The sequence below is a fragment of the Acyrthosiphon pisum genome, chromosome X (assembly GCF_005508785.2).
Source record: "Acyrthosiphon pisum isolate AL4f chromosome X, pea_aphid_22Mar2018_4r6ur, whole genome shotgun sequence".
NCBI lineage: Eukaryota > Metazoa > Arthropoda > Insecta > Hemiptera > Aphididae > Acyrthosiphon > Acyrthosiphon pisum.
The window spans coordinates 122,356,250-122,366,409 of NC_042493.1; the positions used below are offsets into that span (position 1 = coordinate 122,356,250).

General features: G+C 26.4%; 1 long non-coding RNA gene across 2 annotated transcripts in view; it reads left to right on the forward strand.

Annotated features, from left to right (window-relative positions):
* Positions 1 to 10,160, forward strand: part of LOC103308354 — a 140,591-nt gene that overhangs the window by 81,718 nt on the left and 48,713 nt on the right. For both annotated transcript variants that reach the window (XR_003840256.1, XR_003840255.1), the window contains exon 3: positions 575 to 688. This is a non-coding gene — a long non-coding RNA (uncharacterized LOC103308354). The remainder of the gene's footprint in view (positions 1 to 574; positions 689 to 10,160) is intronic.

The window sequence follows — 10,160 nt, forward strand, 5'->3', positions numbered from 1 at the left end:
AGCGTCATTAAATTCAACAAATATTGTAATGAAATGTGCAAAAACAAATTATACATAAAAGCTATGTACTTTTGATCTAGGTACCTACCTACCTAAAAAATAAAAAATATAAAAAACCCTAGATGTTACTTAATATTAATAACTAATATTATATTGAAGCTGATGTCAAAAATATTATTTTTATAAACATATTACGAATAATTATAATTACTTAGGTGACAAGCGCCGTTTTGATATTATGACACTTAATCGATAGATATCAGAATTTTGGTTTAAACTTCGATGTAGAAAACTTTTTTCATTAGTCTCGTAATTTATTATTACCGAAAAATTCTAATATAATATTAAGTATATTAGCCTGCACGTAACAAATTAAAAAGTATACAATTTGATGTTTTAAACTATAATATCTGTTTGCTGTGAAGTCTTAAAATAAAAACAATTAATAAGTGCGTATTATTGAATTTTTAGTATCTTGAGTGAAAGAGATATCAATTTATTTTGTCGATCTAATATTTTCTGGTTGTCAGGAGATCCAATAAATTATTATAATATATAATTTAATGTTTTACAGATTGGAAATTGTCGTCTAGATTGAACTTTGAAGAGGCCAATTTTAAATGTTTCAATAATTTCCAATGAATATAATATACAGAAGACTGCAAGAAGACTGCAAACACAAAATTAGGTAATGTATTCGATAAAATTCAGTTATAATAAATTTGATGTTCGTTTGATTTGTTAAATTAATTCTAAAAATAATGACCTCTTTACACGCGTACTTTAACCTACACTGATTTTAAACACAAAAGTAAACGGAGAAATACGATCAATTGTTGCGATATAGGTACAGGATGCAACAGAGCGATACAAATAAAATTTTGAAATAGGTAAACGTGTGATAAAAATTGTGAAAATCGTACCTACTTCAAACTAATTTATTCCAAAAAATATTTATATTATTATAAAAAGTAGTAAACGCTTTTTTCCATCAAAATTAGATTTACAGATTGGCTATTTTGAATTTTCCCCCAAAAGATATAGGTAATAAAATTATTTATTTTTGGTATTAAAAAAAAAAAAAAAACAAAAAAATTTCACTTGTGCAAGTGTCTATAAATTATTGAAAAATATACATATACAAATTTAAATCCCTATTGAATATTGATTAACGAAAGTTATTTCAGTTATCTGGTCTTACATAGAAAAAAAAAAAATAGATGTGTTTGCTTTTTGGAGTCAAATATCGGGTTTATAATAAATAACAAAATTAAAACATTCAACTTTAAAGTTATTGATATTATGGGTACCTACATCGACATAATTAATTATTAAAAATGTTATTTTCAATATAAGTTTTAAAAACGTCAAATAATAATAATATAATATTATGTTATTTAACAAAAACTTGGACTCCTTTTGAAAATTACAAAATATGGTTTACAACCTTTTTATATTATACGATCAAGAAAAACGTAGATAACAGATAAAAACAAATTATAGCAACTTATAAGATGCTTTTCATATACTTACTTAAAATTATAATAATCTAAAAACTTAAAAGACATTTTTTTTATATGTGAGCCTCCGTACTAAATATGGCTTAATAATCTATATTATTGTTTGCGTTAGAATGTTGATTAGAATGAAAGTTATTTCAGTCGTCAGGTCTTTTTGTCTTACATTAAGATGTATATAAAAAAATAGGTGCGTAAGTCAAATCTCGAGTTTTTAAAATAAATAATAAAATTAAAACATTCAACTTTTATATTATTGATGTTATGTGTAGGTACCTACAACGAAATAATTAATTATTAAAAATGTTTTTTTCTATATAAGTTTTAAACACGTCAAATAATAATAATATATTGTGTTAATAACCAAAACTTGGACTCCTTTTGAGAATTAAAAAACATGATTTACAACGTTTTATTTTAATAAGATCAAGACGAATAAAATATAAAGTACCTAACCGTATTATTATAAACTTATAACGAAAGCGTTTTCCTTAAATAATGAAGCATTCAAAAATCCACACAACAAATCACGAACACTTTATTACCACATAAATATTAACGAAAAACGTTATTGTATTTATTTTTATATCAACGTTATTCTCTATAATAATATACTTACTGTAAGGATTTGCATAGACCTATAAATGAACTAATTGGATGTTATCCAACACCAACTATTCGTCTGAAGGACACGTGGAGTATAACTTTCTCGTGATGTCCTCTAATAGTTTCTATTTTCTAGACTAGTTTATTTTACATCGAGGATAACATTTTTGACCATTATAATTAATAGATAAAATTATATAATCGTCTCTAATCGGTAAAATGAACGATCGATGGTAATATTATATTTTAAACTTGAAATAATAAATTAACATATTACGGGATGTTGACGAAAAACGGAGAAATACAAACAATTGTATCGAACGTCGTGGGGTTAGATCCATAATGTCGAATCGTGTAAAATAATGTACCAAAATAAAAATTATTTTAAGTCAATGACTATGAGTTTTGTGTTATATATAGTAATGGTTAAAAAAAATATGAATAAAATTCGACGAACAAACGATTCCGAGCGGAGACTGTCTGTCAGTCGTTATATTTTCTATAAGGATATTTTTTCTATATTTATATTTTATGCTGCTATGAGTAATTTTTTACAATCAGAGTGATACGTAGCTGTAATATTCAATCCTTAGTAATAGAAATTAAATATTTTGCAAATGTAAGTGTACCTACGAAATAATTTGTTAACTTTCGTGAATTTGACGAATTTTGAAAACATTTAACTTATAGAAATAAATTGTGCTCATGCATTTTCGATATTTTTAAATTGCAATATACAATACTAATCATGAATCTTGTATTACATTTTTAAGCTTTTTCAAGAAGCATAACATTTATTCCCACCATTCAAAAATGAAATATAACAAATTCGAAATATTTAAATTCCCAGTGCCTACCTAATAACTTAAAATCTTAAAATTTTCAACCTGTTTTTTTGACTTTCAGAAAATACAACTCATGAGTTAGAACACGTTCAGGCCTTAGGTTTTAAAATTGAAAATTTTATGGAATTCAACTACAAAATAATTTACACAATATTTTCGTAGTTTTTACGAATTTTGTAAACATTTTTACTTTGAGCACCCACGAAAAAACCTGAGACTATATTATGTAATTTATATATTTGGTAATTAAATATAAAAATAATAAATGTATGAATTATAACTTATACTACGATTTCAAGCTTTGAGATGAAGTATAAACATTTTTTCAACACTTATAGAAAAAACTAAAAACATCGAACATTTCAAATATCTATAAAAAAAAAAGATAGATAAAATAGCTAAAAAAAAAGATGAAAATATTTTCAAAATGTTATAATTTGCAGAAAATGGTTGTGTAAATATATAAATATAATATGTAAATATATTGTGAAAATTTCAAGTATCTATGGTTAAATGTTTACTCGTTAATGAATTGAAATAAAAAAACAAATACATTTATTGGAAAATTGTGTCCCGTAAATACGTAAATATTTGTGTTATCCTGTTTGTTTTTTTATTTTTGGTGATTCTGTAAGAAAAATGTATGATGACTCTTGTATTATATTTTCAAGTCTTATCTATTGTAGTTCAAAATATTATGGATATTTTATTACAAAAAAAATGTACACATAAAATCGTGACTATGTATTATTGATATTTTTTAATTAAGTTTTGCGAGTAACCTTCTACTAAATTTTCAATATTTTTTACTAAAAACCAAAAAATTTAAGAGTCAGACATATATAAATCGATAAAAAAACGTTGATAATCACATAAAGAACAATATATTTTGAATATATTATATCAAGTCTAGAAAATGCTATTATAGTTAATATTTGGTAGAATTCCAATTCCATTTTAAAATTCAAGTCTCAACAGTTGTTTATCCTCTTCAAAATTACCTACACCAAAATCTATTTTGTCGACAAATGATTTTTCTAAAAAAAAATGTCAGTTTTCCTTTAGTCGTCCTAATTATTTTGAATAAACTGGACATTTTCAAATGGTAAATCAAAGTATCGATTAGATCCAATTCGCCACTATTCCAACGTCATCGAAGTTGAATATTGAAGCATTTTTACTGTTCCAAAAAGCGACGAAAGACGCATAAAAAAAGTCGCATTATAGCAGTGAACAAATACATTCATCGCTCCACTCAGAATTTAGAAGCTAGACAAGATATAGCAGTGCTTGGAAAGTTATTTAAAAAAATTAATTGGTTCGCGTTCACGTTCATATTGTTAAAGAGACACTTTCTCGTTACCCTGACTTAAAGAAAGGCACCTTTTTATAGTATCCTTTCCTCGTTCCTAAAAAAGAACATATTTCGTCCCTCAATAATTTTGAGATTGTATCAATATATGATATTTTGTAGTGATACATCCGATTTTAATTAGGTGGTTGTTTTGTTTTTCTAATGTTTAATTTGTTTATCTATACAAGTTGAAATCAATAAGACCGCCGTGAAATTAGCTATATTCAATATCAACCTACGATATTAGCGTATATAGGTTTAATTATATTATATAATTATATTTAAATACTAAATTTCTAAAAAAAAAATTTTAAAAACATTTGCTCTAAAAATTATTCAAATTCTCAATATTTATATGAATAAATGAACTAAAAAAGGAACATATTCGTTCATTTCCGTCTAAAAACTGAACGAAATTTCATAATGTTCCTTCACACGAGAAAAAAGAACTACGTCCCCGTTACGTTCCTGAAAATAAAACTAAATTATCTGAACGAGTTTCTATTTGAACGCGTTCCTTCCAAGCACTGGGTAAAGCAGTGGCTTGCAACTTGTGTGTAGCCAAAAAAATTGTTTATTTATATTAGACGTGTCATAAAAAGTATAAAATAATATTATATGCCATTATTAGGGCGTTAGGACCAATGCGTTACATAATACTTAATATAGGTCTATAGTTTTTAATTTTTCCAAAATCCATTAATTTAGTTTTAAGCATGTCACGCCATTTTTATGAATCTTAATTAGGATGTGGTCATATAAAATGGTTGAGAAGCATTGGGGTAAAGAGTTAAGAGTCAAACGTCAAAATTTTATTTTTAAGAATCATTTTGAGTGGGAAACGACCACTCAAATTATTTAATTCATACTTAAAAAAGGTGGGTGAGAGGATCTCGCTCTGCTGTACATTAGGTTACAAGTGGGTCACTGTATAATTGATGGTATTAAATTTGAATTCAACGATATACTATCATTATAGTATACGAAAAACGATTCTGAGCGGTGACGGTTTGTCAGTGTGGATATTTCATATTACATTAATATTTTTTTTTTTTTTAATTATTAATACGGTAGCCGGCAAGTTGAAATATTATTATACAATTACACCAAAATAACTAAAATAGTTATTCATGGTTTTTTAATTTGTAATTTCGTCCAAATCTGAACTTAAAATAACTATAAGAAAAAACGGGGTTTTTATATTTTTGATATATTTTGGTTACAGAATAACCTGCTTACGTGGAACCTTGTTGTACGTTTTCAATCCTTAGCTATAAAAGTTGAACATTTAAAAAAAATTTTAAATACAAAATCATTTAAATTTTTAAATTTGATAAATGTTGTTTAAATTTGAACTTAAAATTAAAAATTGTGCACATTTAATTTTAGTAATTTTCAACTGATATTTAAGCCTTGTATTAAATTTTTATGCTTTTTGGCCCAACAAATACAATTTTATTGATATTTATAGATAATAAGAATATATAGAAAACGAGAATATAAACATACAGTGAAATTTTCATATATTTAGTACCTATACATATACAGTTATTCGTTTTTGAATTACAACAAAATAAGAATATCGCTAGGTACATGAGAAGTCGCGTGAATATCCAATGTTGTAAAATTTTGAACTTCAAACGCTCATAAAAATTTAATTTGACTTTCTTGTGGACGTTTTTTTGTTGATGAAAGTATATTAACTTATGAGGAATCTTGTATTGCATTTTAAAATCTTAGATTTAAAAAGAAAAAAACTTTTAGGAATTTCTAACTCAAAACAATTTGCATATTTTCGTGATTTTTACATATTTTTAATATTTTTCAACTTCTAATGACCCAATAATATATTAGGAGCCTTCTATTAAATTTTCACGATTTTTTACCAAACAAATAACATTTTATTGTTATTAATAGAAAAAAAAAAACTGAAAGAATTGAAAACTGACAATGGCCGTAAACAGCTTAAAAATAGTCAAAATATTTTTAAAATTGTATGGTATCTAGAAAATTTAAATTTAAACATTCAGTGAAATTTTCATGTATTTACGGTCATTTGTTTTAGAATTACAAAATCGATTTTGTAGAAAATCTAATCACTTTTAATGTCCTAAAGTGTGAAGACAAACACAAAAAAAAATTTAAAAAATAAATAAATAAAAAAAGGTGGACAAGTAGGTCACTGCAATGGATGGTGTTAATTTGCATTCAATGATCACATATAATATCATTGTATAAGAAAAACGATTCTGAGCGAAGATGGCCAGTCAGTCAGCCTTCATATTACTAATTATTTTAATTGATAATATTATTGTGAATAAAGTAATTTATATATTTACGTATACTATTAACGTGGAATCTTGTTTTAAATTTTCAATCTTTAGATATAAAAGTTGACCCCTCAAAGTACTAACTAGATTCACTTTCCTATCAGAAAAGATACCGTTAAAGAAAATCTAAGCATTTTTACTGTCCAAAAGTAGGCGACAGACACACAAAAAAAAACACACACACATTATTGTAAAATCAGTACATTCATCGCTCCGTTCAGAATCCAAAACTGAAAACAGATTTTCCACATTAAAAGGAGAGAAATACTTATTTTATCTGTATAACATATAATCGTTTTTATTTGTTTGATATCGCACGCACAGCTGAGTTCTCTACTTTTGATGTAGAAAATTTGCTTTCTAATCCAAAACTATGAATACAATGCAAATGCTCAATATACTCATCGACGATGATAAGTGTATTTTATTATTATATAATATATATTTCCAATTTTAAGGTGGTTCTAGTCGGTCAAAAAAATAACCGTTTTTAGACCCTCTGCTCTGACAAGATTGTGAGATTTTAGATGGTCCGATTTTAGTGCTGTAAAAATAATAACATTTCTTAACATCTCCTCTAGAGAACGGTCGGAGCTTTTTTTTAAAGTTTGAACTTTTAACAATATTATAATATTATTCAGTTATTATTTCAGTTTTTACAACATTTTTGTTCAACCATATGTCTTGAAGAAATTAACATTTCCAAAAAAATTCTTCGACCGTTCTTTAAATGACGTGTTAATAGTTGTTAGGATTGTTACAGAATCGAAATCGGACCAACCTAAGTCTCACAATTTTGTCAGAGCCGAGGTATATTTTACTCGAAAATTAACCGTATAGTTTTTTTCCAATTTAATATATTGACATGTTTCTACGAGTGCGAGAACGCTGGTTCTTAGAATGTGTATGCTGGTCACTACGCGTTGACATACACTTCGGTATGTGCCCACACACACCAATGTACATTTACACTCACACGCATTGACATGGCACAGTTTTACTTGCCACATAATAAGGACCTAATTCTTACTCCTTAGAAAATTACCGACTGGAACCCCCTTAATATTATTCTCAACATTTCGTTGTAATTACATATTATTAAGCCCCTTAAAAACGTGTCAAGGTATAAAGTGGTGTTTCGTGTATGTTGGGTGGTATTACATTTGATACCATACAATTTCAAGTTGATAGTATTTTCAGTTACCTGCTCTACCTATCACATAAGAATACAATTTATTACATTTTTGATGACTCCCAGAGTAGGTCAATAAACATTTTAGTAATTGAATAACCCTAATTTATCACTCTGAATTAAAATCAACATAATATACCAACTCAATGACGACAGTCAAATATAAAAATATTTTTATATCCTAACACATTTATGTACCCACTTAAAATTGTTTAGGGCAAGTGTCTCAAAAAAATATGGTTGTATGCCACTGATCGATACATTAAAAAGATACTTTGAAGCATTAAATTAAAAACATTATTGAGCTATTTATAGACATAAGAAAATTTAGAATTTTATTAGTTTTTTTTGTAAATTATTGTGGATACAAATTTTTCGTTCAGTCAAAATACTTGAAAATGTAATACAAGGTGTCTCATAAGTGTTTGTTGATGTAAAATAAAAAAATAATAATCATTAATTCACAATAAATTTTTACGAGCGTCTGAAGTGTAGATATTGACCCGACACGTAAATTTGAAAATTATTTTTAGTTATAAATTTATAAAAATTTCTCATTTATACCTAATATTCAAAAATGTAATACAAGATTCCTGATAAGTTTTTCCACTTTAAACAATTAAAAAGTTTTTCGGAAATCAAACAAATTTTTTATGAGCATTTGAAGTTAGTCATTGTTCACCAGTACAAATCTTCATGGAACGATTTTTTTATTTCTTTATAATTACAAAACTATTAACCGAAGGTATTTAAAATTGTCACCAAATGTTTATTTTATAATTTTCTATGTAACTATGATAAAATATTCAAAATATTTTGACTAGTTTTGAGTTATTTAGAAACATTTAAAATTTGCAAATTATTTTGTAGTTACAAATTACGTATACAATATTCAATTTTTATAGTTAAGGATTACAAATTTAAAACAAAGTTCCACGTAAGTAGTAAATTCTGTAACCAATAAATCTAAAAAATATATAAGCACAGTTTTTTTTTATAGGTATTTTTAGTTCGAATTTGGACGAAATTACATAGATTTTAGTTATTTTTTAGTAATTTAAAAATATTATTCGTGGATACTTGAAACTTCTAAAGTATATTATAACATACAAATATGATAATATGCAAATAATATTAATTTAACTTACCGGCTACCATATTAATATTAATTAATAACAATATGAATATAATATAATATATAAAATACCTAGGCTGACAATAAACCGTCTCCGCTCAGAATCGTTTTTTGTATACAATGATACTAAATAATTGAATTCAAATTTAATAAAATCCATTAGAGTCACCCACTTGTAACCCGCTGTACAGTAGAGTAACATCCACTTACCCACTTTTAGATTCTGAGCGGAGCGAGCTAATAGAAAATAAAATATCCTAGGCTGACAAACCGTTTCCACTCAAATTCGATTATCATATACAATGATATTATATACCTATTTATATCATTGAATTCAAATTTAACACCACCCATTACAGTTACCCACTTGTAACCTATGTTGTACAGCAAAGCGGTATCTACCTTTTTTTTCTTAAGTTTAACAACGTTTATCAAGAGGATGTCAGCAAAGTATCGGTTGTTTTCTCACAGACCCACGCGCATACATAACAAAACCCATCTACGTTAAATTTATTTTTATGATTTATTAGTAGTCTCAAAACAAAAACACCTATTACAAAAATTAAAGAAAATAATATTAATGGGGGTTTGACATACCCTATATGGGTTTGTATGTTTTATTATTTGAGTTTGTATAATATTTGACTTTTTAATAAAATGATGTTTGTAAATGTAAATGGACATTTCATTTTTTTTCACAGACAATATCGCGGTATTCAAAAACGAATATGTACGGTAATCGGTTGCTAAAAAACGATTGCTATAATATATTTCTTCAAAGACTGCCGTCGATCGAACAACAATAATTAATTAAATAATTATTAGGTACCCTTTCAAATTCATACAAAACGTTCAGCCTGTTTCCTATCTATAAACTAGGACAAGGTGCACCGTGAAACTTTCCGAGCACGCCTTCTGCCCAAATAAGTGTTAGTCGAAAATAACAATAATAATAATAATAAAAAATAAACATCGTCGAAAAAGAAATAAGAAACGCATTGTATATACTTTGCTTCGTTAGGGACTTGAAATTTAAAGCACAGTTTATTCTAATTGCACACAAGCATTATTTGTTGTATGCACATAACCCCTGAAACAATTTTACACTGTAATAAAAACGTTCGTTTCTTTTTTCTTCCTAATTATTGCGCAGACCTTATAACGACCGTGGAAGGGGTGGG